The following is a 27,631-nucleotide window of genomic DNA, read 5'->3' as shown; positions in this document are numbered from 1 at the left end:
TCCCTAAGCTATTCCACCAAATTTTGTCTCACATCCATGGAGGAAAGGATTCACCCCTTTGTTTTCTGATTGAATCTGAACACTTCAGAGGTGAAGAAATTGTGTGAAAAGCCACAGTTGTTGGAACAAACAAGTTTTCAAAATTTAGGCAGAAGCAAGAAATATTTTGGCATCCTCTCTTGCAAGTGAAAATATTCGCCGTGATTCTTTCCATTTCTATTTGTCAGACAAGATGGGTTTAACCACAACAATTATAATTAAAAAAATAAATCAAAGACTTTGAGATAGATTTAGAAGGAAAAAGAGTCATATACAAGAAAAAATAAATAGTTGAAGAATTGATTTTGAATACAAAGAACAAGTTATTTATTTATTTCTCTTGCTGAGTGCTTGCCTTTAAAAAAAAAAAAAAAATCTGCTTTTGCAGTAAGTTAAAGTCCCAGGTGAGCCAGGCCTATTTCCCTTTCTGTTACTATGACAACGATTTTTTACCGCAGTCCCTAAGTCCCTTCAGAACTCACACATTCATGCCTTGAATTAGAACTTTAAAGGAGCAAGATGGATATTTCCTGGGTTTACCAGCAACACCCTCCAAACCAGCCCCAGCACAAGACAATAATGCAGAAATCTGCTCCCCTTGTTAGTGCCACTTTCTCTGCACTACTCCCACCACAAGATTTCTCCTCCATCTGCCCAAAATACAAAGAAAAAGCCACGGGTTGGAACCATTTGTGTGTTGCTTGAACAAACCAAACCCCTCTGCAAACCTCACCCACAAAAAAGACACAGATTGTACCATATAAAACCACTGCCCAAAACCCACCATGACCAGGGACCCTTTTCAATTAAAATGTCCTCTTTTTAACTATTACTCCCTTTAATATCTCACAAATACGTTAGATATTTTTAAAATGTTTATTTTCTCAAGGTGAGACTGTTATTTTCTCCACATTTCCTTCTCATTTCAGGTCTCCCTTCAGCAGGACATTGAGGTTCAGCAGGACAGAGGGGTCAGTGCTCAGCTCTCACAGGGCAACTTCTGCCAACAGAGCCCTGGGCACCTCCGTGGCTTCCAAACTAAAAATCTTACAGAATTTCATGCCTTGGGAGCAGCACTGAGTATATTTTATTAAATAAGTCCTGTCAAGTCCATGCTAAAACCTGTGACCTCTTTTATACGAAAGATTTGGTGAGATTTTATCCATAAAAATGTTTTCAGAAGGAAAAAAATCCCCTGCATGCTGACAATCTCAGAGACTCACAGGATAATGTGAGGCATAAATCTTACTCACAAACACTCCTTTTTCTCTTTCCCTCTTCTTAGAGATATAAAAAAGAATATTTGCAGATATATAAAAAGCTTATAGATGTGTCTGTGCAAAGGAAAAGTCCAGAATTAAACCAAACTATAAAATGAACCAAGAAAAGGAACTTTTATATGAAAATCAATGAGCCTCTGGCTGATCATCCTGCAGGAAAGTCACCAAAAAAAAAAAATTTCACAAATTGTTACTTCTAAGGAAATAAGAAATAAATTAAGCAGGAAAACGGCCAGCTTATTTTTTAATTTTTTGAATGCTTGCATCCCTTTTGATAGAAAATTATCAACATGAACCAAAGAACGAAGCAAATGAGCAGGGCAAAGTGTTTGGGAGAGAACTTGCGGTGTCAGCTGGGCTGGTTTAGGGAAGAGGACGGATCCTGGGGGACTGTGAGTGACACAACCCCTAAAAGGCAGATTCAGAGAGGCAAAACTTCCAAATGTGCATTTAACAGCATCCACGAGCAAACTCTGCAGCACGGCGTGGCGAGGAACAAAAATCCCCTTTTTCTGCTAAATGCCTGCAGAAAACCAGGGTTCAGCCCCCCAGCAAACGCAAACCAACAGCACACCTGAAAATGAAGCTGGGCTCCAATTAAATCCGGGCTGATTCGTGCCAGGGGGGGCAACGGCCATTAAAAAAAGCACAGAAAACAAAACTTGCCCAGTCCCTGAGCTGCAGCAGCGCTGAGGCTCCCAATCCTCCCCGATTGCTCTGCACCAAACACATCCCAGGCACGGAGCCTGGCACGGCCAGCCTGGGCACTGAACCCTGGGCATCCCACCGAGGGCTCCTGGAGGTGCCTTCACTTTCTGGAACTGATGAACAGCTCAAAATGCTGAAAGTTTTGCTGCTTTAAGACATCACAAAATTCAGAAAGGGCTGGGTTTTCTTTTAGTGCTTAAATATCATGGCAGAATTTATATTTATTTTGCTAAGATGTTTGTTGGAGATCACTAGATATGCTGCACTGTGACAATTTCCCTCCTATCACCCCAAAATTTAGATTTAATTTCATTTAGCTGCCCACACAAAGATTTTTATATTTTTTAATTTTTTTTCCCAGTTGAACCACACCTTTCTTTTTCTCTTTTCCAGAGTTCCTTCAGTCAAATTTGAGCTGCAAGTGGGCATCTGTATGAAGTATTTGGGAGATTTATGTGTGTATATATATACACATACACACATATATACCCATATACATATATGTGTGTGTTTGTGCATGTACAAATGTGGGGGTATTTTTTAAGATGTTGGATCTGGGAAAGGCATTAATATTTATTGCAGCATTAGAATAAAAATGACTTGGGGGGGGAGCAAAGAGGAGGGAAGGTTCAGCACTAAATGAAGCTGATTTAGGGGTAACAAGAGAATTGCAGAAAGATTTTATTAATTTCTTTAAATGAGACACTTTAGCCAGTTTTTGGCCTTAACCTATATATACATGAAAAACAATAATTATTTTTTTTAACAGAATTATAAAAAAAATAGCTGATTTTGATGGCTCTGGCCAATCTTTAGCCTTGTTGAGGACAGAATTAGGGGGGAGTTTTGCAGGTGACTCTGGCTCCAGCCAAGCAAAGGGACCTTGGCCCATGCTGTCAATATTTCAGGGTGGTGGGGGAAAATCTAAACACATTTCAATAACTACCCCTGAAAACTCTGGCATTGCTATGGAAAAGCAGATTGACTTAATGCACAGACATAAAATTAATTAAGATATAAGTACAGATTTCTGTTCCTGTTGCGTCTCTCTCATCATTGACCTCTCCGGGCACAGATTGAGGCACTTGAGAGGTCTCCAAAATGCCGCCTTAACTCTGCCTCCCTCTTTTTAGAGCTGTTTTAAAAGTTACTGCTCCTCCTGCTGGGAGCTCCCACCAAGCCCAGGAGTTCAGCTGGGGAATGGCTCAATTTCCCCTTTTCCGCTCCAGGACAGCGTCAGCTGTGTTATCTCAACTCTATTTTATTTTATTTCTCAACTCTATTTGAGCAATCCTCGGTGGGGAGCACCAGGAGGGCTCCCAACACAGCTGAGGGGTGCATGGACATGGAGGAAGGGTGAGGGCAAACAAAGCCAGGTCTTGCATCAGTTAAACTGTTCCCAAAGCAGGTTTAGACCCACAGTCCCATCTTGCCTGTCTATGCCCAATAATTAGGTTCTGTGCCTGGCTAGGACTGGAACCTGTGCTCCACACCTATGAGGATGTTTATCCACCTCAGATGAGTGGGGAGAATCAAATTGACGTTAATCAAATCCTGCTGGAGTCAGAAAAACCTTCCTGGTGACTTTGGCAGGACTAGGCAGAAGCCCTAAAGCTCAGTCCCACATGCAGCAGAAAGTGTAATTTAAAAAAAAAATAAATCAATTAATAATTTTTATCCCCCATCCACATTTTATGCTTCATTAAAATAGAGGTACAGAATCAAGAGGTCCAACATTGGCCGTATGTTGGGAACAGCCTGTGGATGCACCTAAAATTCTGGACATAACTAAAAATTCTCCCTTGTAAAGCAAATACTTCTGGCTTTTTGGGGTTGCTGTGGAATTTGGAGTTGTGGCCTCAGTCATTTTTTGGCATGAGAAGACACCTACCATCTAGGATAATTCTGAATTTGCCTGCCAGCAAATCCTGTGATCCCAAAACCTAATGAAAATATAAAGATACAGTGCAATTCTGCTTAAATAATTCAGTGCTTCCAAAACCTCACAAAGAGAACAAAGAAAAACCAGAAGTTGCTACTATGGGTATCAGTGTAACAATATTCAATTAAAATATTCTGTGAACTGCAAAAGTGTTATTATTGCAGTGAGGGCCTGACTCCAGCTCCATCAGAACAAGGGAATTCTGGATCAGGTCAGATCCTCCCCTTGGGTCACCTGTGTGTGTCTTGGCATGGCAACCTCTGAGAAAAGTGGGACCAGAGACCCTGCCCAGTGCCCCACACAACTTCAAACTCCTGCCTTTCCAAGGGCCACATTTGCAGGTTGCTGTTTCAAATCAATTAATTGCATTTCTTTGATATCACCATCCTGATTTTAATGAATATCAGAGTGGAAGACTTCTTTGCAATCTGAATATTTATCTCTGGAGTAATTTCGATCTATTATGTCAGGGTGTATTATTAGGGAGCTGATGAGAAAATTTCCCATTTTTTTGCAGGAGTTACAGCCAGTGTGGGATCAGGCAGTGCACAAAGGCACTTTAAATGAATGTACACCTTGCACTGTGTGAGAAATGAGTGGGGTTATTGCACTGAGCCAGAGTATTTATATGATACTCCACAAACAGCAGCTAATTAATCTTCACGAAACTCCTGTGCATAAAGTGTGAACCCAGTTTAACAAACGTGAAAACCAACATATGTAGGTCAGGAGACTTTTCTGAGTCTGTCAGAGATTCTCTGGGAGAGAAGGGAGCAGGAGTCGGATGATGAGAGCCCAAGCCCAGGCCAGGAGAAGAGGAGTTAGCTGCTCATTTCTCACTTGGGGTTTTTTTTAATAGAAAGACTCCAGTTGCACAGAAAAAACAACAAACCAACCAAAAAAAAAACCAAAAAAAAAAAACCCCTAAAAACACACACACAAAACCCCAAACAAAACAAACCAAAAAACCAAACAAACAAACCAGAAAGCAGATTAACACTATGCCTGTTATTCCTACACCCAACAAAAACCACATTTCCTGATGGGACAAACCAGAAACACTTCTCCATCCTCCTGCCTTGATTCAAAGCAATTTCTTCAGTCTGGTTCGAGTTTTTTCTAAGTGACTTTTCTTGCAGTCACTCACTCCAATTTAGATTTTAGGTTTAAAGTTTAAGTTTTGATGTGGGAATGTTATCTAGGATCTAATCCCTGAAATGCCACCTGGGGGAAGGCAGAAGTGTCTGATTTCCTGTGGCTCTGAGCTCAAAAAAGCCAATGTTTGAGTCAGGTGTGAAAAAGGAACAAAAACAGGGTTAGGGAGTCCAAGAGATCTGAACAACTTAAAAAACAACCTTAAAGCTGCAGCATGGCAGAACCCATCTTAAAACTGCCTCTAATTGTATTATTTTTGCTATGCCAAGATGTCCTGCTCACACTTGGGTGGATAATACTCTCTGCAATGGATTAAAGAAGAAATGGGGTGAAAATATTTCAGATGGATCAAGAGAGAACACTGCACACAAGTCCACAACAATGAATCCATGTCCAACTTCCAGTCCTTTTCCTCAGCCACAAAACAATTCCTCCTCAAATATCCCCTCTCTCTGCAGCCTGGAACAACATATTTCTCTCCATCCTTTATCTAGTGGATTTGTTTGTTTTTTGAAAAAAAAAGCATAGTTTCAAACCAATAATAACCAAATGTAAACATGCAATGTGTCACCCAACCTCCAAACGTGTCAGAAAACTTGATTTTTTTTTTCCTGCGGATTTTCTATACGTTTTGCAATTTTCATCTCTGAAGCAGAATGTGTCCCTCTCGCCCAAAGAAGGGACACACCCCCACAACTGAAATTCACACTCTTTGGGGTAAATAAATGCTTCTTCTGCTACAAAATTATCCCATTTTGAAGAAGCAGGGGCTGGGGGAGAGTGCCCTGCCAGGTACCCAGGCAGTGATTTCTCGCTGCTCAATGCATTTCCTTCCCATGGCCACATTTGCTTGGGGGAAAAAAACCAAAATCTCCAAGGAAAACCTCCTTGTTTGTGCACTCTGATGAAAACCTGACACCATTAATGAAAATAATAATTGAACTCTATGGGCTCGAATTGAAAATGAAACACAACACTAACAGTGTGTTTGTAATTGCAATTGTTCTCCAAAAAGTCTTTGGAGGACTCTTTGCAATTTGAGCACTTTCCCCTTTATCCTTTGGGCTTTCCCCTTTCCTCCCACACCAAAACTTTCCAGTAACTTCCAAGACAATGGTAAAAGCTTATTTATCCTGTAAGTTCCATATTATTCATGCCATTTGGCACAGACCCAAATGCCAGAGCATAATCAAAAGTCAATAGGCAGGGAGGTAATAGAGGAGAGGATTGAGCTGACGGGCTGCTGAAAGGGACCTTCAGATAATGCTCCCTGGTTTATTACAGTGTCTGTGGGCTCCAACTGTGCTGGGCACGGCCCAGCCACGCTGTGAAATTGTTATTGAGGAGGGGAGGCACAAAGGACAGCAGGGAGGAAATGCTGCTGTGCAGCTCAGGGACGGGGAAGTTGAGGCACAGGGAAATTCAGAGCCAGTGGCTTTTCCAGGCAACCGCCACATCCCATTCCTGCAAGTCCTGCTTGGGATTTTACTGGTTCATTTGAATAGTGACACAAATTTCACAGAGCTCATTGCTGCTTCCACACAAAACACCCAGCAGGATTTGGAAAACATGGCCAAATTCTTGTTCTTCACACTCCTGTCAGCATCAGCAGCACACACAAGATTTGGAGCTGGGCCGTGTCACCAAACACAGGCCCAAGGACACTGCAGTCCTGCTTAAATCCAGTCATTTTTGGTATCACTTCACCCTCAGAGCTCTGCACAGGTGTACATTTATCTCCAGATCTCCTTTGCAAACCCTGCAGATCCCAGAAAGGCTGACAGAGGAGTCAAATGAGCACCGACCCCAATCCCCACACATTTTTATTTTCCATACTGAGAGAAACCTGCAGTTCCTTTCTCTTGTGACTCTTCCATCCTCCCAGCCCATGTCTCTCCAAAACCTCGGTGTGCTGAGCCATGCTAGGCTGAGCAGTGAGCACCAATTACACCAGTGGCCTCTCTCTGCTGGCTCTGCTGGTTTTTACTGTTGCTGCCAGATGGCAGAGCCCGGCACACAAAAACTCCCCACCCTGCAGTTCATGCAGAACTTGGAAATAACTTCCCAGAGAGTCCAGGAGATCACAGAGCTGCGCTGACGCGAACATTAGGGATGGAACCGAGGCTGGGATCCCATTTTACACCTGCCAGGGTGGAAATCACTCAGGTCAGAGCTCTCACTCATTTGTGAAGGCTCTGTCCCCAAACTGGGTTTGTATGGAATAAACGTGCATTCATTTGCTAAAGAGGCAGATTTACATCCCAGCAGCTCAGGATCCAGGCACATTCTGCCTCCTCCCTTCTGCGGGGCTATTCAGAGGGTAGATCTGCACCTATTGTACTTCTGGGTCTGGGCACAGATGACCTTGAATCCGAGCACTGGTGTAACATTATATTCCTATGACAGATTTATGGATTGGCAGATAGGGGTGCATTCAGCGCATTCCTTCCCTAAGACAGGACAGCATCCAATGTTTGTTAGCATCATTAAACTAAAACTGACTTTTCACCTGCTCCCATACCATATGCAGCTGCAAATTTTTAAATTAAACTATGAAGCCATGCATAAATTTACATATATTACAGACTAGCCTCTCCATTTAACATGCAAATGTACTCCAATGTTTCAGAACACCTTCTGTCGCTAATTAATTTGCTGAATTATAATTAGACTAATCCTGCATAATTAATAAGCACAGATTTTTTTTTAATTTCTAAGCAGCTTGATGAGATCATTCACTTCCTTCTATAAACTGCTAAGTAACTGTTAAAAAAAATCTGGAAAGAACATATGTGAAAAGGTATGTTTGATGTCGCATACAAATTCAAACTAGCGGGCAGGCTTCAAGAAAGTCAAGATTAATAGAGGTGTGTGCTTGAAGAGACCGTCAGCACATTATTTTCAGGGGCATGGACCAAGATTTTCTGTGTCTGTTTTATTCCTTTTTTTTTTAATTTTACCCCTCGGACCTTCCAGGATCACGGAGCGAGCAGGGAGGGATGACAGAGCCTCGTGTAGGATCTGAGGCCACCCCACGCTGGCTCCCAACCCCTCACCCTGGACATGCTGGGTGTGGAGCAGCTCCTTTGATGGGATTTGGAATTGTTTTCATCCCGGCTGCCAAAACCAACCGAGAGCATTTTAGAGAAACAATTAAGTGCTATTAGCACTGGATTCACTCTCTGCTGATTAAAAGGAAGGGTTGTGTTTTCATGTTGGAGAGCTGGGCTGCAGAGAAGGGCACGTGCCAGAGCAAGTTTAAATGGGCTGGGTTAGAGGCCACAAACTGATGCACAAAGAATCCTTGTGCCTAAAACAGCTCAGTCTTAAGATCTGAAATACATCTTCCTAAAATAATCATGCAGGGAAAGAGGGAGATCCAAAACAACACAGAATACTGTGCAAACAAGGGTGTCCACAATAATATGAGTCTTTTATTCACAAAAATATGAATATTTTATTCACAAAAATATGAGTATTTTATTCACAATAATATGAGTCTTTTATTCACATACACAGTGCCTGTATTTATTTACCTACTTTGGGATGTAGTATTTCAGCTCTACTGCTCCTTGTTTTGTCTTCCCCTCAATCCTCCTCAAATTCAGCACCGCCAACATCACCCTTTGTTTGCCTCAATTGTGAGTAAGCAAAATCTGTGACAAGACCTCCTAATTCCCAACAAAGGAAGCAAGAAAAAAATTAATTCTTATCTGAGGAAATTGCTGAACCACTTCAGGTCTTTCAGTGTGGCTTGTCTGCTCCAAACAATGCATGTAACATCCTCATCAGGCACTTCTGCCTGAAGTTTCTGTTGTTTTTATTAACTTGGACAAGTGCCCTTTTTCAGATAAATATATCATTTAAATTGACCTGGGTTAGGCATAAACAGAAAACATAAAAGCTTAAACAGGACAAGTTCTTGGCACAGTGTGCCAACCAAGCCTCTTTCTAGTATTTCCTACTGGACAGTCCATAGGAAAACACTCTTTTTTAAAAATAAAAATCAAACCAAATAACTTTTTGGCCCAAGGAAGACGGGAAATTATTCTGCTGTGCTTGAACTCAACAGAACCTCTTCAGAGCAGAGAGGTGCTTTGAATGGCACATGTTGAATAAAATCTCTCTTTGGCGGAAGAAATATCACTTTGAAATTAAAAATACAAAAAAATTGCACTCTTGGAATCCTGTCCACTCCCAAAGCACAGCAATATCATGAATTCACCGTGGAACTGAAGGACTGAACATGGAAACAGCTTTAACAATTCTGTGTTATAAATTTACAGACAGCCCCAATAGATGTCGTTTTCTTAATAGCCACTGGACACATCAGCAGATGATAAAGGAACTTAAAGGGGAACAAAGAAAACATCTCTCTGCCTCATCCATCTCCATTTCTTATCTTCCAATATCCCAACTCAGCAGACAGAAAAGATGTAATGAATTATATATATAAAAAAATAAAATCAGCATTAGGCCTGTATTTTTTCCCTCCACATTTCTGCCTGCACTTATTGGGTTTTTTTAAACCACGGATGAATTGGCCCAAAGATGCCCAGGTCCCATGGCTGGGGCAGAAATAGAATCTGTATCTCCAGAGTCATGGTTCTGTACGTGAGCAAGTCCCTGACATTCTTTAAAGCTATTCCAGTTTTGCAGGCACAGTGTGAGGCCAACCCTAAATATCAACACCCACATCGTTCAGATTTCTGATGTCCAGGGCTTCCCACCACTTCCCAGCTCTTTGGCCACGCAATCTGCCACAGATGAAATGATTTTTCACTTTTTTGTATTTTCAACTCCTGATAAAGACTGTGTGTGTGCACATCTGCCTATGTATGGAGATGCAATTTAGTTTTAAAGATAAAAATTCTGAACTCTGAACCCCACCTTTTCCTATTTTGTAACATATATCCTCAGAAATCCACTTGTTTTCCAGAGACTTATTATTTTAGACACATATGCACCATCTTGGGTTTATGAGGAACAAGAAAATACCTTACATGCTGTAAAAAAATGAGTTCATTTAAAGTGATCCCACCCTGTACTGCAATCATTTCATTCATACCTGGGTACTGGCTTCCAAATTTAATTAACTTTTTCAGTACCCTTTGATGCAGCACATACAGAGACCAAAAAGCAGCAGGATTTTGGGGTACAAACTCTGTTAACTTGCAAACAGGTGATGCATCAGTGAAGAAAGCTGATGTGTTTTTTTCAGGATCTTAATGTGGGGCTTTAGGAAAGGGCAGGAGGTTGTGGGAAGGACCAGGACAAGTTCTAAGAACAGGTTTAATGCAAGAAAAGCATATACAGGTGCCAAGTCTCAGCTCCATAACAGCCCAAGTGTTCCTGAAATTCATCACCAAAACCACACTCCTTAGAGGTGCTTTAAATTGAGCACCCAGCAAGGTAAAATCCAAGCCCTGGGGCAGTTCCTTTGCTGGAAACTCCTGGCTGCAGGAAGTTATTTTGCCCCTGGCCAATACGTCATGCTACAGGAGAAATTGCTTCCCTTGCTTCCCTGCTCTCCCTCACGCGTGCACAGACAGCCCCACGCACCCCACGTTGTGCAATGATGTTAACAGCAGAGAAAAATTGCTGCCTGCCCTTCCCAGTGATCAACTGACACCCTGGAGCATGAGACTGCTTCCATTGGGGTGAGGATTTGTGGCACTTCCTCCCACATGGCAGCAGACAGGGCAGGACCTGCTGCTCACCTGAGCTCACCTGTGCAGAGTTGGCTTGAGCAGGACACAATTGTGCTGAGGGAGCTGCTCCTCCAGCACAGGCTGTGTGGAGAAGGTCTCTGTCACAGACATCTTTTCATTAAAATCCTTTCTTTACGATTTTCTCTTCTGAGAAGCTGTGGCCTCAGCAACAGTGTAAACAATGGTTATCTGCTGCTGTGGAATGCAACAGGTGCATCTGGGATTGGTCTCGGGTGGATGTTTGGATTTACTGACCACTCACAGCAGAGCTGGGTCTCACTCTCTGCTGAGACACAGAACTTTGTTATTGATTCATTTTCTATTCTTAGCTTAGCTAGCTTCTGAGAACTTCTCCTTCTATTCTTTTTAGTATAGTCATAATGTAATATATATCATAAAATAATAAATCAAGCCTTCTGAACATGAGGTCAACATTCTCGTCTCTCTCTCACCCTGAAGGCCCTTGTGACCACTGTCACAGGTCTCAGCTTTGTTTTCCCCCTTGATCAGCCCAGCATACCTGTGTGTACATTCATGCAGGTTTTGTGTTCAGCTGCAGAGCCTTTCCCTCTGGCTGGAGCCAGGAGCATGCCCAGGGAGACCCTGAGTTACCCCTTGGTAATTTCAGCTCCTGACCTTCCACCCACTGAAGGTGCACCTGCATTTCTCTTGCACCAAATGCAAAAATATCTCATTACCGTGCCCCTTTTCCATGGTGGTTACAGACCTGGCTTTGGACTCAAAATATCTAAAGGGGGCTACAGAAATGGGGAAGCGTCTGGAGGGGCCACAGGAGGAGCAGCTGAGGGCATTGGATTGTTCAGGGGAGACTCATCGGGGTCTGCAGCTCCTCTCTGTTCTCTGTGACAGGGACAGGACCAGGGATGGCTGGGAATGTGCCAGGGAGGGCCAGGCTGGATTTTGGGAAAGGCTCTTCCCCCAGAGGTGCTGGCACTGCCCAGGCTCCCCAGGGAATGAGCACGGCCCCGAGGCTGCCACAGCTCCAGGAGGGTTTGGACAGGGGTGCCCAGGGTGGGATTTTGGGGTGTCTGTGCAGGGCCAGGAGCTGGATCAGTGATCCCAGCGGGTCCCTTCCAGCCCAGAACATTCCATGATTCTGCATCTCCTCCAGGGGAGTTGCAGGAGGCTGAACACTGTGGGTAAGTGACCAAGCTTTCTATCCCACCCAGTTTCTGATCACACAGCTCCATCCAGTGATGGACAAAGACCCCAAGGCCCCAGCAGCCCCCTAAAGTCACCAAGAGCTGGTCATTCCCACGGGGGCTGTTTGGGGGCGGTTTAAATTCCATTAAGGGAAGACTTCTGCAAGACTCTGCTTTATGAGCAGACTAATGAGCTCGTGTGAGCACTCCAGATGTTTCCAAACCTTTACTCACTTCAAATCCTGGTATTCCTCCCCAGTCTGTGGAGATCCCAGGGACTGAGGTTGGTGCTGAAGGAGGCATTGCAAAAGTCAGAGATGAGGCTCTGTCAAGAGTGCGGCAGTGTCAAAGCTGGACACAAACCCACACTGAACTGAGCTTGAAAGACTTATCAGGGAGAAAAGCCAACCTCCTTTATCTCTTGGACATGTCCAACAAAACATCAATGTGCACATTTCTGTGCACATGTGCTACAAGTTTTATGTGCAGGCACACACACGTCCATGAGAGCACAGATTGCCAGCCAACAGTTGGCTTCTTGATTGGAAAATCCTCCTGTTTGGATGCCTTAAATAACAAGGTACCATTCCAGATGCATCATCACAATGTGCTCTCCACTGAAAAAAGGTCTCTTGGCAGTTCCCAGCTTTAGGGCTTCCTGCCCACGTCCCTGGTGTGACAAGAGCCTGATGTGTGCAGTGAATTTTGGAATTTTTTTTTTCCCTTCCCAAGTTCTACTGCAGCCATAATTCCTGGAGAAAAGTTTTCGAGTGCCTGAAACATTTGCTGGATGTTTTCTTCATTTATGGAATCCAGATGTTTACATTTTAAATAATTGAGAAGCTGCTATGGTAAATAGACATCAAGGAGGGCTAATGGGAGTCGTGCTGTCGTTAGGGAGAGCTTGTAGGATGAGACACTGGATAAGGACTCAGTCCCTGCCCTGTCAGGATGGCTTAGGGGAAGGAAGGAGTGCAGCTTGTTGGAAAACATTAAATCAGTGCAATCCCTGACACTCAGAGAGATGCTGAGCAAGGTTTGGTACAAACTGCACAGAGCTTGTAAGGGAAAATAGATCCTGGGCTTTGCCATTATGGAAGCTTCTGTTTCTTCATATGGTTTGCTTTTAAAAAAAAACATTTAAAAAGGTAATATTCCCATTTCTCCACAGTGCAGACCCTCTCACTAAGCTCATGGAACATCAAGGGAGGTTTCTGAGGCTCCCAAATGAAACATTGCAGTTGTTGCTTGACTTAAGCCTAAGTAGGGTTGCTTTGATTTGAGGTTTAAGGATTGACCGTGAAACTTTCAGTCTGAGGAAAAGTGGGTTCTACTCAAAGCACTGGAATTTGCTGTTCTATTTTTTTCCCTCCATTGTTAAACTCTTGTTTTGTTTCAGTTTGAACCTCCTAAAAACCAACCTTAGCCTCACTGAAGTCAAGTCAGTATAAAAAGTAACACAATGTGCAGGTCGGAAGTAGCTTTGATAAATTGACTTTTTAAAATCACTTCCTAAATTCTACTGCTGTAACTGAGAATGATGACAGCCTTGTGATGATTGAACTTTCTACTATTTCTTACAGGCCTTTTCCCCGATCTTCTCAAACACTCAGCTATGTAAAGTCACAGAGATATTGTGAAGTTATAACTATTTGGAGCAGGTAAAGTCTTTTATCCATGAAATCAGCTCCTGTCTATTCTCTCTCAACTTCATTGCACAACTGAGGTTTCCCCCAAAATGCAGAAAGATTTCAATGACTCCACATCATGATGCAATCCCTTGTAAAGCCTCCTTTGGAGCTGTTAGGAAGCATCTCCTGGCATATCTGTGGAACAGCAATTTTACAGGAGTTACAATCTATTGGGCCCAAAATCCATCTTAAAACAGCATCAGGAGAGGGGAAAATGCTCCATAAAAGACCAGAAGATTTTCAAAGGTGTTTTTTGCTATGAAGAAAATCAACTCTGCGAGGTTCCTTCACACCTAAGTGGGCAATTGCAGCTCTGGTGAAAGCTGTGGACTCATAGAGCCCCAGAACCTCAGCCTGAGCTGGGTTTGCACTGGCACTGCCCAGAGATGCTTCTGAAGGGTCTCCATGGGAAGTTGTGCATCATTTTTAGTAGGACAACTACAACAACATTTGCCTTGTGAGGCCTTACATCCAAAAATTCAGTTCAGTGCAGAGGTTTAGGGCTAGGTGATTTTACAGACATTAATTATTGCAAAATGTGTTTTCTTGGGGACCCACAACCAAAAGCTTATATCTCTTTCTAGAAGAGGATTTAGTATAGATAAACTAAAAGATTTGCACGTCTTAATACTTGTCCTACAAGGATGTGCCACAGCTCTGAAGCTCTTGGGGTTTAAATCTATTGATCACACTCATAAGAAATCATCAAACCTATGAATGCCAAGGCAACAACTCTGATCTCTGCCAGGACACTTAAAAATTTTTAGACAATTAATCAGTTCCTCTAATAATGATCCCAAATCCCTCCCTTCTCCAGTCCTCTTCTTCCTCTCTACCTTCCACCAAAAAAAAAAAAAAATTGAACAGTTTCAGTCTCAATTCTGGTTTTGTAATAATTCAGTGAATGCCAACATAATTTTTTGTTGCTTAATTAGACTACCAATTTGGAGGACAGCTTAGGAAAACATTCACTACAATTCTTGAAATGAGGCATTAGAAACCATTTAATCTGTCCTACATAATTACTTTGTACTTACCCATTAGCAAGTAAAATATTAGGGGGAAAGTGTCTTTTGCACACAACAGAGCATTTCTTTCTAATAAAATAAAAGCCTGCTCATTTTCTTTCTGTGTTGAGTAAGCTCATATTCCTGAGCACCTGAGCAAAAATAATAGGGCAGTTATTATGCTTGGCACTGTTTGTGCTGGAGCTTAGAAAAGGACAAAACTCTGGAAAAAGGTGAAATTGTGGGGGTTTTTTTTGTGTGGCTTTTTCTCTCCCATTCCCTGCCACGGTTTGGTTTGGCTCCCTGTGGCTGTGACTGCCTGGGCTGCCACGCCTGGGGACTCATGAACATCTTTCCCCCTCAGTGACAGGAGTTATTTTTACCAAAAGACTCTCCAAAACCTTTAAAGAGGGATCAGGGCCTCGCTGTCCCAGCAGTTATAAAAAAGCAGGAGGCAGAGCAGTCCCTTTCTTGAGCCTCTAAGGATCCAACAACGAGGGGAAATCGCCTTCAAAGCCTTGCTTGGGTCCAGCAGAAGTTTTGTTTTACCAATAACTGCTCCCACCTCAGAGTGTCTGAAGTGGGAGGTGAAGCTGACAATAGGAAATTATTCAAAACTCTGACTCTCCTGGTTAACAAATCCTCCTGCTTTCCCAGAACCAACCCTCCCACCATGAGCATTTTGTTCCTTTTCTGGGTGGGAGAGTGATTTTCATTTTCCTGGAGCATCGGGAACTCCCTACACAGGGAACTCCTTGCTTGGGCTAAACTTTGGGCTAAATGTTTCAAACTGCCTGTCTCAGCCTTGGTGTCAACCTACCCATTGAATTACCATCCCATTGAACCACCCATTGAATTTCCATCCCAGTGGTGGTGGTTTTGTTTTTGTCATAGCTGTTTACAAGAACAAATCCTGCTCTGACAAACTCAACTCCAAATATTCCAGCTCCATTTCTTACTAAAAGTTAGCAGGAATTCTGTGATGATTAAGACTTAATATTCTACTGCAGCCAGAGTCATACTTGCACACATAGGATCACCCCAAACTTTGCTCTGCATCACATTATCCCCATTAATCACAGCAAAATCATAGATCTGACCATGGAACAGCAGCAGACAGAAGAAAATAGAATGGCATTTATGATTCAGAGACCTTGCAACAGGAATTTTTGACAAAGCCCTACTCAGACCAAGATGGTCCAGCAGCCCTCAGAACTTCCTTGGGGACAGCAAAGTTTGTGCTGTTCTTGCCCTTCCATGTGCATTTTATGGTCAAACAGTTACTGCCCACTGACACCCACCAAACCTTGCCCTCTTTGGCCAAGTTGAACTTCTGAACAGGCAGAAAGTCATCCTACAATGGGGGAAGAAAGAGATGAAACTTGGGCAAGAGAAACTTTAAAAGTGGCAGGTAACAACCATCACATTCACTACAGACCAAGAACTGCCACCTCAGGGGAGAAATGCACCAGTGTGCAGGATACTCCTGATGAAAGCATACCAATAAATGCATGGGAGGGCCTTGGGGGGGTTTTTAGGCCCTGTGACAGACTGTGCACACATGAGTGAGATGCTGGAGATGGCTCATACAAGCACTGAACCATGCTCTGCTTGTCAGGAGTGTCATGAGCTCAGAGCTTCCCTTTCATTTACACTTCAGGCTCAAGGGGAACTTGGGCTTCTTGGAGAGCTTAATATCTTTAAAATCTCCAAAAAATAAACTTCTCTAGTCCTTTGCATTCCCCAGCTTGCCTACATCCCTCTAAACCAGGCACTGTCTGGCCTAGGTCTGCACAAGTGCCCTGAGATTCTCTATCAAGTGCCCACTTTGAGACATCTTCAGATGAGCCTATTTTTTACCAAGACTGCTCACCAGCCTCTTCAGTGTCTTAAATTTAAAATCCAACATTTCCAGATGCTTTTACTCAATATTTTCATGGCTGCCATCAAAAGAATTTTGTTTCCTTACTTGAAGACATTGGATTTTGGTGAGTGTGCATATGCAGAGAGGCTCAGAGGGGCAAGAGGCATAAATCATTCCAAACTGCTGCTGTAATAAATGTGGACAAATGAATAAAATTTGTCACCACCCTAATATTACCATCACTGTTTTGTTTAGCTACATTTCTTCCAGTTTAAAAACAGTTCAATACCCCTTTTACCTTCAAGTAGCAGCACTTAATAAACAGTGACGGATGCTTTTTATTCCCTTTCCCCTGCCCACCCCCTTCCTCCCATTCCAGGCTTTCCTGTGTCTTTTACAAGGGGATTGTTTAGCTTGGGGGAGATGTAGATCCTCCATCCTTCTTGCATTGACATGCATCCCTCAAGGAATGACGACCATATTTAATTCATAACCCCCGTTGGCTACACAAACATACAACTTCCCATCAATTAGGCAACACAGAGATGCTGTTAAAAATCAATGAGCTTATTATTAAATATATTTTCTTTTCATGTAACAATAATAGTTATTGCTGCTCCATTGTTAGGGCTGTGATATCAGCTGGTTAAGCAGCTCTAAAAAAGGGGCTGATTGCTTTTTGATCAGCTGGGGTAATATCAGAGTGTCAGGACATTGTGTGATAGACACTGGCAGATGAAGGTGACAAAAAGTGACCAAATAGATGTTTTTGAATAAAATTATCTGGTGTGAGTGGAACACAGCCCAGACTGAATATTTACCTGATTTTCATAGCTGTGCACAGATATGTGTCAGTACAAGGCCCTAAGCGTCCATTACACCCCGTCAAAGCACGGCCAGACTGGTATTTGTGTTCTCACTGTGGTGTTTATCAGGAATTACTGGGGTATTTTGACACATGCCATTAGTGAGGGACATCCCTGCCTACAACAGAGATGTAAAATCTGTGCCAGCTCATGCAAAGGTTAAAAAAAAATTACACACACACACTAAAAAAAAAAAAAAAAAACCAAAAAAAAAAAGCCCACAGAGCACAGATTTTGGCAAGTGCATCAGATGCTGTCTGGCCACAGCTGATCTGAAGCGAGTCCCCTGTAATTACGGGAGAAGGTGGAACAGGTTTCCTGCTAATTGGAAAATTCTGCAAATGGCACCACTGAAGTAAATTGACAGTCGTTAGAATATTAGCAAAATGAGGGAACTGATTAGGAAAAAGCTCAGATGTGGATTTCTGGTTTGGAGGGTTTTTTTGGTTTTAAATAGTGCCTGAATCTACCAACAAATTGATAATAAAAGCTGAACTTAAAAATAACAGCTGTTATTTGACCTGGATGCAAATATATTTGTGCAAATATGCATTCATACACATATAGGTGCTATACACACATTTATTAAGTTTATAAACACACTATTCCTGTCACTTTTCCCACATTAAGACAATTACACAGAACGTTTTCTAACTTTTTTTTAGAAAAAAAATATTTTCCCCAAATATCTACACCTAGTAAGGGAGAAAAGCTGCATTTCAGGACACAGGCAAGAGGCAGATTCTAATGAAACAGTAATCACTTCATGCTCCAAAGAAATCTTACAAGGGAATTGTTTACATCCTTAAATCTTTCAGAGGTTTGTTCTGAGGGGAAGCTGAATTTTCCATTGTAAATGTGGTCTTGATTGACTGCCGGGGAGAATTCCAGTAGCAACTCCTCTTTGTGTTTCAGTTTGAGCTGTACAGGAAGCACAAAGTGGGATTTGGCCACGACTTTGGGCATCCATCAACGGCCCTGGTGTTTGCACTCCTGATTTTCCACTGCCAGGAGCAGGGGGAAATGAGACATTCTAATTAGAGACACTCCTACAAATGCCATCAAAGCCACCTCTCTGTAACTTCACCAGGAGTCTCCTGTTTCTTTCCCTACAATCCTGGTTTTAATTTCAAAATAATCTCCAGGAACTGATCTTGCTCTGGCTTTTTTGGGAACTCTGCCTCTCTTTGCTAAGGACTTGTGCTGGCACTGGATGATCCCTCTGGTCACTGAGACCCCTCATTCCACAGAACCCCAGACTGGTTTCAGCTGGAAGGACCTTGAAGATCATCTTTTCCAACACATTTCCTACCTGCTCCACTAAAAGATGCTCAGTTGGCCACTGGCTTTGAGGCAAGAAGGATGTTTCCGTATTTTTGTTCCTTTTTAAAAAACTCAGACATTTACCCCACTTCTTGCAAAGAATTCCAAAAGGCACTAATATAACTTAGCCAGAGATTCCTAAAAGAAATTCCTACAAGATCATTCCAATTTAAATTTAATTTTCTTTTAAAAATCAGATGCTATCAGTAGATATGCAATATTTTTAAACAATCCAATAGAATTATGGAATAAAACCACAACTGACTGTGAAATCCTAGAGACAATCCAATAAAATTTCATGTTGTTATTTCATTAAGACTTTTCCTCGTAACAACCACCTCAGAAATTTTTATTAATCCAAACCAGTACAGACTATGCATTTCTGCTACGAGTTTGAGATTACTTTATTCATCCCAGTGATGTCATAAACTTAATAAAAACTTCAGCCTGGAAGATTATATCCCAGGAAGAACCAAAATAACTGCAGAGTATTCTCCATGCCTAACACAGTCTAACCTTGAATTGATTTTAAGTATAACATTTTCAGACTTCAGAGATTTCTCTTTACTGAAGCCCTTCTTCCTGTTCTTTAAACATTTATAACATTTTATTTCCTTCTGTGTAATTTTTAGTGTAGGTTTGGTGTCTCTTATTACACTTCACTGTTTGGGGGTTTGTTCTTCTACCTGTGTGTCATCCAATAACAGAAATTTTTATACATAACACACAACTTAAAACAATGAAATACTCCAGAATTGAACAAAGAATGAGGATTTATAGGCCAGATCCAGAGTTAATTTAAATAACCACATGTTTGGGCTTGGGGAACCTCAGCTGGACCTCCACCCTGAGACACAATGCTTTATAGAGCATTTCCAGCAAAATAATATCAGTTTATATCCTGTTAAAATTCTACAGGACTTTTGTAGAGTGATTTTTTTTTTCCAGTACATTTTTGCTTGATCTGATTAGCAGAGAACCTCCTGTTTGCATTTCGAGCATCCCCGTTTATTTTCACATATTTATTTAAACAACTCGAGCAGCCCAAACACTGCCAGCTCTGCTCTGCCTGTGGTGCTCCCTGGATGAGAGAGAGCACACAGCAATTCCCAGCCCCTCGTGCTGTTCCAGCCACCTCAGCATCCCATCAGAGCCACTTCCAGACCACGGGCTGATCCTCATCAGCTGCTTTTGGGTTTTTGGGTTTTGGATCATCTCTTGGGGCGCCAAAATCCAGCGGAACATTTCCACAGGAGCAGGTCTGCTGCTGCTCCTGGGGAAAGCCAAGGCACAATGGAAGCACACAGGATTCCCTTTTAAAAGTACTGGGAGAAAGGACAGGAATAAAGAGGTTTCGTGGCTCAGTACATGATTTTCATTACTATTGCTGTGTGTTGAGCATTCTGTCCCAGTTTCCAGCCCCCTCAGAAGGAATTCTCAGTAGAGAGACACAAAGATCTTCAAGCCATTTGTTGTCAGTCCTAGGAGTAGGTGGGCTTTGACAGCTTTTAGAGGAGTAACCAGACTCCTCTCCATGCAAACCAAGTTTTTCTCTCCCACCTTTGCAATTTTTTTGCTTCGTCTTCCATTTTTGGTGTTCTCTCTTTTCTAGTTTTCATTCATCCTGACAACAAAACAAAAGAAGGGAGGGGGGGGGGGGGGAGAAAGGAAGAGGAGGAGGAGAAATCTACCCAAAATTTAAAAATTGAAAAAAAACCAAAAAAAAAAAAATTAAAAAGAGTCAATCCAGACATTTTGTGCCAAATACAGTTAAGAGTGGTCGGGGAGAAGGGGGAGAGAGAAAAAAAAAAAATCAAGTCACTCTCAATCAAGTGTCACACCTTTAAATAGTGGTTAAATCTTTGCATTATGCAGCTCATCCCTTTTACAACACGGGGTTCCCGTGGAGAATTCCCTGTTTACACTGGGAATTCCTCCAGGAGAGCATCAATAAAGCCGAACAGATGTCGGGGTGGGATGCCAGCGGCGGTGGCTGTTGTCAGGGTGCGCGAACAATGCGCGGCGGCAGCTGCGGCCCCGGGCCCGTGCGGGCAGCGCCGCCCGGGCCGCGCCTTTGTCCGGGCTGTGCCCCCCTCGTTCCGCCCGCCGGGGCTCGCACACGGCACCGACCCGCCCAGAGCCCATGTGTGCGGCTCCGCGTGTGCGGCTCCGCGTGTGCGGCTCCGCGTGTGCGGCCCCGCGTGTGCGGCCCCGCGTGTGCGGCTCCGCGTGTGCGGCTCCGCGTGTGCGGCTCCGCGTGTGCGGCCCCGCGTGTGCGGCCCCGCGTGTGCGGCCCCGCGTGTGCGGCCCCGCGTGTGCGGCTCCGCGTGTGCGGCTCCGCGTGTGCGGCTCCGCGTGTGCGGCTCCGCGTGTGCGGCTCCGCGTGTGCGGCAGCGCCCGCCACAGCCCCCGCCTGCGAGGGACTGAGCCGCCCTGGCCCGGCGGGGGGAGCAACGCGGGCAGGAGGGGAAAAATACAACAAATAAAAGAAATACACCGCCAATCTCACGGGTCTTCCCTGAGACACAATTGGGTGATGCACTTTGTGCCCAGGTTGGGGATGCACTTTGTGCCCAGGTTGGGGATGCATTTTGTGCCCCGGTTGGGGATGCATTTTGTGTCCAGGTTGGGGATGCATTTTGTGTCCAGGTTGGGGATGCATTTTGTGCCCAGGTTAGGGATGCATTTTGTGCCCAGGTTGGGGATGCATTTTGTGCCCAGGTTGGGGATGCACTTTGTGCCCAGGTTGGGGATGCATTTTGTGCCCAGGTTAGGGATGCATTTTGTGTCCAGGTTGATGATCCATTTTGTGCCCAGGTTGGGGATGCATTTTGTGTCCAGGTTGGGGATGCATTTTGTGCCCAGGTTGGGGATGCACTTTGTGCCCCGGTTGGGGATGCACTTTGTGCCCAGGTTGGGGATGCATTTTGTGCCCAGGTTGGGGATGCACTTTGTGCCCAGGTTGGGGATGCATTTTGTGCCCAGGTTAGGGATGCACTTTGTGTCCAGGTTGGGGATGCATTTTGTGCCCAGGTTGATGATCCATTTTGTGCCCAGGTTAGGGATGCACTTTGTGTCCAGGTTGGGGATGAATTGGGGATGCATTTTGTGCCCAGGTTGGGGATGCATTTTGTGCCCAGGTTAGGGATGCATTTTGTGCCCAAAGTGAGGATGGAGATGCCCTGCTTGTAATGAAATCGTGTTTGGTGAAATCTAACTCACAGGAAAAAAATACCCAGAATGGGAAATGCTTCTTGAAGGTGAGTCCTTGCATTTGAAAATTTGATTCAAATGCCTGAATCAAATTTTGGGTTGTAATAAACGTATTTAATAATGAAAGTTGCCATATTAAAAAAATGAAAGTTACCATATTTAAAAAATGAAAGTTACCATATTAAAAAAATGAAAGTTACCATTCTCTTAAAAAAAATAATCATACTAAGTGACAGGAATAAATGAAAATATTTACAAGCTGAGCTCTATTTTGACTGCAAATTTCATCACATTAAGTAAAAGCTTGCAATAAAACTCTCATTAATAAGCTCGTACAGAATGTGAACCTCAGTGTGACTTTGCAGTCAGATCTCCTGATAGCTTAAATTACCTAAAAAAGATAGAAAACTAAATAATATAATAAATGCATAAAAATAATAGAGAAATAAGGAGAGAGAAATTAGAAAGCAGGAGATGGTTGTGTGGTACACAAGCAGGTTGCATACAGGGGCCCCCTCCCTCAAAACTGGTTAATTGGGTATAACTGAAGATCCACAGTGGAATTTTGACAAAATCTTTATCCTTAACAAGAAATTTTATCCTTAACAAGAAAATAAGGACCATTTGGATAACTTTTCCCCTTTACAAAAAACTTACCACAGTATCCTTCTCCTCCATTAATATTTAAAAGACATTTTAAGATAATCTTCCCTCAAAATCTAAAGCTGCCCAAGAGAATGCTTAGTTCTGATTGCCTCTAAAACTGTCATTTCCCTGCAAACAATAAATCCAGCCCATAACTAAAAAATTATTAATTTTGAGTGCGGGAGTGAAAATATTGAAGATATTGGGGTGTAATAGGGAACCTTCAGGTGGGGAACACAGGTGTAATAGGGAACACAGGAACTTCAGGTGGGGAGGTGCCCTCAGAGCAGCCCAGCTGGCACAATTCCCTCCCTGGTGCCACCAGGCTCTGGCACTGATGCTCACCCGTGGTTCTGCAGCGTGGGAGCCCCATTGCCAGGGGAGCGGCGCTGCACAGAGCAATGGACAGGCTGCAACGAAATTTCCACCCGAGTAAAACGGTCTGAGCTGAGACTTTCCCCATCATCTTTTGTCTCCCAGCAACCTCCTCGCTGTGCAAGGCAGGGATTTCAGCCAACAGCACCTCGAGTTCCCGGGAAGGGGAGCCTGACCCGGTGTCCAAAGGGATTTGGGGACGTTCTGGGCTACAACAAGCAGAGTCAAACCTTTGAAATTTCCCCGCTCCACATCCCTTCATTCTTTTCGAAGTGCAAAAAAGAAACCCACGTAGGCAGAGTTTAGAATTCCTCTCTGATTAAATGCTGGCGAAATAAAAGAGAAATCTCACTTTTTAAAAAATCTTTATATGCTTCAGAGACGCAGTGTTTGGGGTGAGGGTTTTTTCCCCTTTTGACAATTAGAAATTATTTTTGGCTGCTATGTAGCTAGCAAAGGTTAATTGGGTTTGCTGCTGTAAAATGCAGAATTCTGATCACTTGATTAATGAGGTGTCAGAAGCCACAAGTAACCAACACTTTTTTGAAGGGAAAACACTGAAATAAAATGTAGTTTTAAAGATTTTATGTTTCTCACACTTTTCTTCCCACCCCACAACAGGCAACTATTTCAAAGGCAGTTGAGTTTTTAGTCAAAAAATAAAATGTAATAAAAAAAAAATCAATACTCTGGTTAAGATTAGAGTAGGCACAAATTTTTTTGGAGGTGTAACCCCTTTAATCATGACTATGAAATGGGATTTTTGGGCCATGTGATGTGATGAAGCCGTACAGGAGATGTCTGAATTCCCTACCTGCTTCCTTCCCTCCTATTCCCACAATCAATAACAGTATAGAACACACAAATTTGGATGAATCCTCAGCTAAAAAAACAAAAAAAATTCCTGTGGAGAATTTCAATAGACTCCACGCAATTTAAGGAACATAAGTTCATATATATTTGTCTTATGCCTGCAATGAAAAAAAAAGCAAACCAAAAAACAGCCCGTGGTAAATGGTATTCTGCTCCCATTTGACTCCACTCAGGAGCAAAGCAATACCTCTCTGGTTGTGGTATAGATGCACTTTGTCACAATAAACCACTGTATATTATGTTTATATATGTCCTTCAGGCATGTCACAACAGTTTGGCATTGGGGGCTGCTCCACCACTGTGTACATTAAATAGTCATGTAGTTACATTAAACAGTGGGGAGTTCACACTTCACAAGCACTCGGTGCTTTAAAACAGATGTGGGCTGTCTGCTGTCAGCCCGAGAGGAGACTGAGGAGGATCTTGGTGGGAATTTAACCTCCAGATGATTGAGGGCTCCCCCATTCTCCTCCCACCCCCTGGTTCCAGAGGGGGAGGATGGGAGCAAATAAATAAAGGAACAAACAAACACGCGGCCCCACAAGTTTGGGAGCCAGGAGAGCAGAGCGGGAAGGGAGGGAGCCAGGGGGGCCGCTCGGAATTCGGAGGGCTCTGTGGCTTGGAATATTTTTAAGTAGGGTGGGCTGGAGAAAGAGTGCCCAGGGATTTACTGACAGGAGAATTTTTGACAGTTGATGGACAGATGAATTCCGTCATGGAAGCGTTAGTCGAAAGCGGCAAGGCCAGATGGAAACTCACAGCTTGTCTTTAATATTAATTTTCTCCCCCCTCCCCTCCTTTTTTTTTCTTTTGCAGGAGATCAGAATTCCCTAATTCCCTAAAATGTTTCAATGCATCTTGAGGTATTATTTTTCCAATGCCTTTACCCACCTACTCTTAATAAGAAGCGCTCCTTTGTGTTAATGTTATTTTTTTCTCTTTCCTCTCTGCTTATTCCCCTTCCCCCCCCCTCCCCCCACCAAGAGTCAAAAGAAATTAAGGAGAAAGAAAAAAAAATAAATCAGTTTAGCTACATGGCTGTTAAAAAGTCTGTCTGGCTTAAAATACACCGAGATGCCTCATATCTTAACCTTGTGCAGAATTTTACAGATCCAGATGTATCTCAGAGAGCTTTAGCTAAAAAGAACCAAATAAATACCTGAAAGAAATGAAAATTAGGAAGGAAATCCTAATGACATCATCTGGTTTGCAATGGAGGAAAAAGCCACAGGAGTGGGAGTGCAAGTGTGTCACCATCTAGAGATGATTTTTCAACAGTTGCACAGAAGGAAGTCTCTTGATTAAAAAAAAATAGATATGACAGAGAATCAAATATCAGCCAACAAAAAAGTCACACATTTCTAGATTTTTCTTCCATATTTGTTCACAGGCTTGACTGTCAGAAACATCTCTCTTAGAATCAAAATCGACTCCCACCATCCCACAGTGGCCCTTCAAAAAAAAAAACAGAAAATGGAATATTTTAACAGCTTCATTTCCCTAATATATACTTGTGAAACTGATGTAAATAGACAATGATGGCTGTACGGAAAAAAAATTTATGCCACCATCCTCCTTTTCAGAAGTCCTATATTCAGTTGGGAATAAACCATATGGTTCTATCATAATTTAGCATGTAGGATCCTATGGATATTTACTCAGTAGAATTCCAAGAGGGAAGAAATAAATATTTTTTCCAGCTACTACTCTGGTGAATTAATTCACATTGATGCAAGATTTAGAGATATGTTCACAGAAGTGTCAAAATACTTGGAGAAATTAGATTTTTTTTCAAAAAAAGTCACAGAACTCATATTTAACATTCCTAACAAAAGGAGGCTCATCCCAGCTCGGAGCTCTCAGCCAGTTCAGAGGGAGTCTCTGTAAGTGTTGCTCCAATCTTGCTGCACATTAACAGGCTCCAAGATTAGTATTTCACATTGAAATTAGAACATATGCACATCCTGTATATTTGTTTTCTTCTCAGTCTTGGTTATGTGCAAATATTTGCCAAGCAGGATGATTGACATGCAGCACGATGCCCTTTTGTAATTGCAGTAATTAAACATTTGGCCCAACTACTGAAATTGGGGGGATGTGATGGAGCTGCAGTTTGGGGGAAGAAGCAAATCCCACTTCCCTGCTGCAGGCAGGCTCATTTCCAGGGATGTGCTTGGGGCAGTAATGGTTTGCACAGAACTTGGGCCTCAGAGCTTCCCTGCAGCAGGAATTGCCATTTGCACACTGCAATCCAAAACCTGGGCAATGTGCAAGGATCACACAGAGGCCAGGCAGGAGCAATTTTTCCAATTTTAATGCAAGCCCAATGCCCAGCCAACGCATTGCTGCTTTAACATCCAAGCTGCAAATGCTTCATCAGGCACGTGAGATCTCCAGTTGGACCCACAGCCCTCCTCAGGAGGAGATTCACAGTTCCTTGACTCCAGCACAACTCTGCCCTCCCTGACAACACGCTGGAAATTCAAGGGTACAAACCTCCACCAGTTCAGGCTGCAAATTGAAGGGAACAAAACAAGCTCAAAAAGAAAAACACAAGGATCTAGACTGGATCCAGCCCAAGGAGTAGCTCAGACTGCAACCTCACATCCCAACGCCCATGCCTGTGAATCTGGAAATGAATCCAAACCTTGTGGCTCAGACACATCCTTATTCATAGCTGCAGCTTTTACATAGTTTCAACACAAAAACAGCCCCATTAGCCACCCCCCGCAGATCAGGAAGTCCTCTCAACCTTATTTGCAAATCTGGTCCTATTTCTGAGTGTGGAAATGCACCATCTTCCTTCTCCAGTCTCCCTGCTAGTTCCACATCTTGCACAAAATATAGGATTTAAAGAATTTTACATGTGCCTTAAAGCAGAGGTTGGGTATTTTGACCTCCCTCCATTGTTAATAAAATAAAACTGCCCAGAACCTTGATTAGAGGAGAGTCCCACCATGTCCCATTTATCCTCTGGGCAACAATCTCATGCATAGGTTTGAATCAGGAAAGTTGGATGTCCCCAGAAACTGGATACCCACCAAAGCAGTGAATGATTCAGGCTGAAATGGGAATCCCATCACACACAAAGACAGCTCAGACAACTGCCCAAACTCAATCAGATCATTTTAAGCACATTGCAAAGATCTGGAGTTTTAAAACTGAGATCAATTTTGTCACAGCCAGAGTTGCACATAAGACAGCAAGATCTGAGCTGTGGAAATATTTCTGATTCCAGTGGATGACAAAACCTTTCAGTCGCTGATATAGATCCCATCCAGCATTCTCAGATAAATTAACAGGGTGATTCTCCACAAACCACTGCTCGGCAGCAAAGGGGTTTTTTATTGTGAAGTGGGTGATTAGAAAGAGGTGTCATGCAAGAGTTGACTCATTTTTGGTGTGGGATACAGCCTGTGGAAAGGGAATGAGTCAGGGATTCACTGGAGCAGGGCTTTCAGATAGGGAATGTAACCCAAGCTCATCACAGTGGGCACAAGAGAGCCCTGGGCACTGAGGAGGGCATTCCCAGAGGAGATGGCAGCACCAACCACATCCAAGAGCTGCCCATCCCACATCAGTTCCCTGACAGCATGAATCAGAAGGTGGATTTTTTTTCCAGGCCTATTCTGTCTGCAAAAACTATTCCCCTTTCCTCTTTGTTTTAGTTTCCAATAAATTGCTGCTTCTCTTCACACTTCATCCCCTTCCTTTGACCCGCTCTCCTGTGCTCCATGCAGGGTGTGGGAACAGCACATAGGGGTGGGAAGGCTGGG

The 27,631-nt window shown here is 43.1% G+C and overlaps 1 protein-coding gene across 6 annotated transcripts in view; it reads right to left on the bottom strand.

Annotated features, from left to right (window-relative positions):
• The window catches only part of EBF2 (EBF transcription factor 2), a 130,446-nt gene that overhangs the window by 35,661 nt on the left and 67,154 nt on the right, over positions 1-27,631 (bottom strand). The gene's annotated exons all lie outside the window — the stretch shown is intronic.

Source organism: Ammospiza caudacuta, chromosome 26, assembly GCF_027887145.1.
Source record: "Ammospiza caudacuta isolate bAmmCau1 chromosome 26, bAmmCau1.pri, whole genome shotgun sequence".
Taxonomy (NCBI): Eukaryota; Metazoa; Chordata; class Aves; order Passeriformes; family Passerellidae; genus Ammospiza; species Ammospiza caudacuta.
Note: the sequence above shows the minus strand (reverse complement) of the source record. Positions and strands in the feature narration are given on the sequence as shown.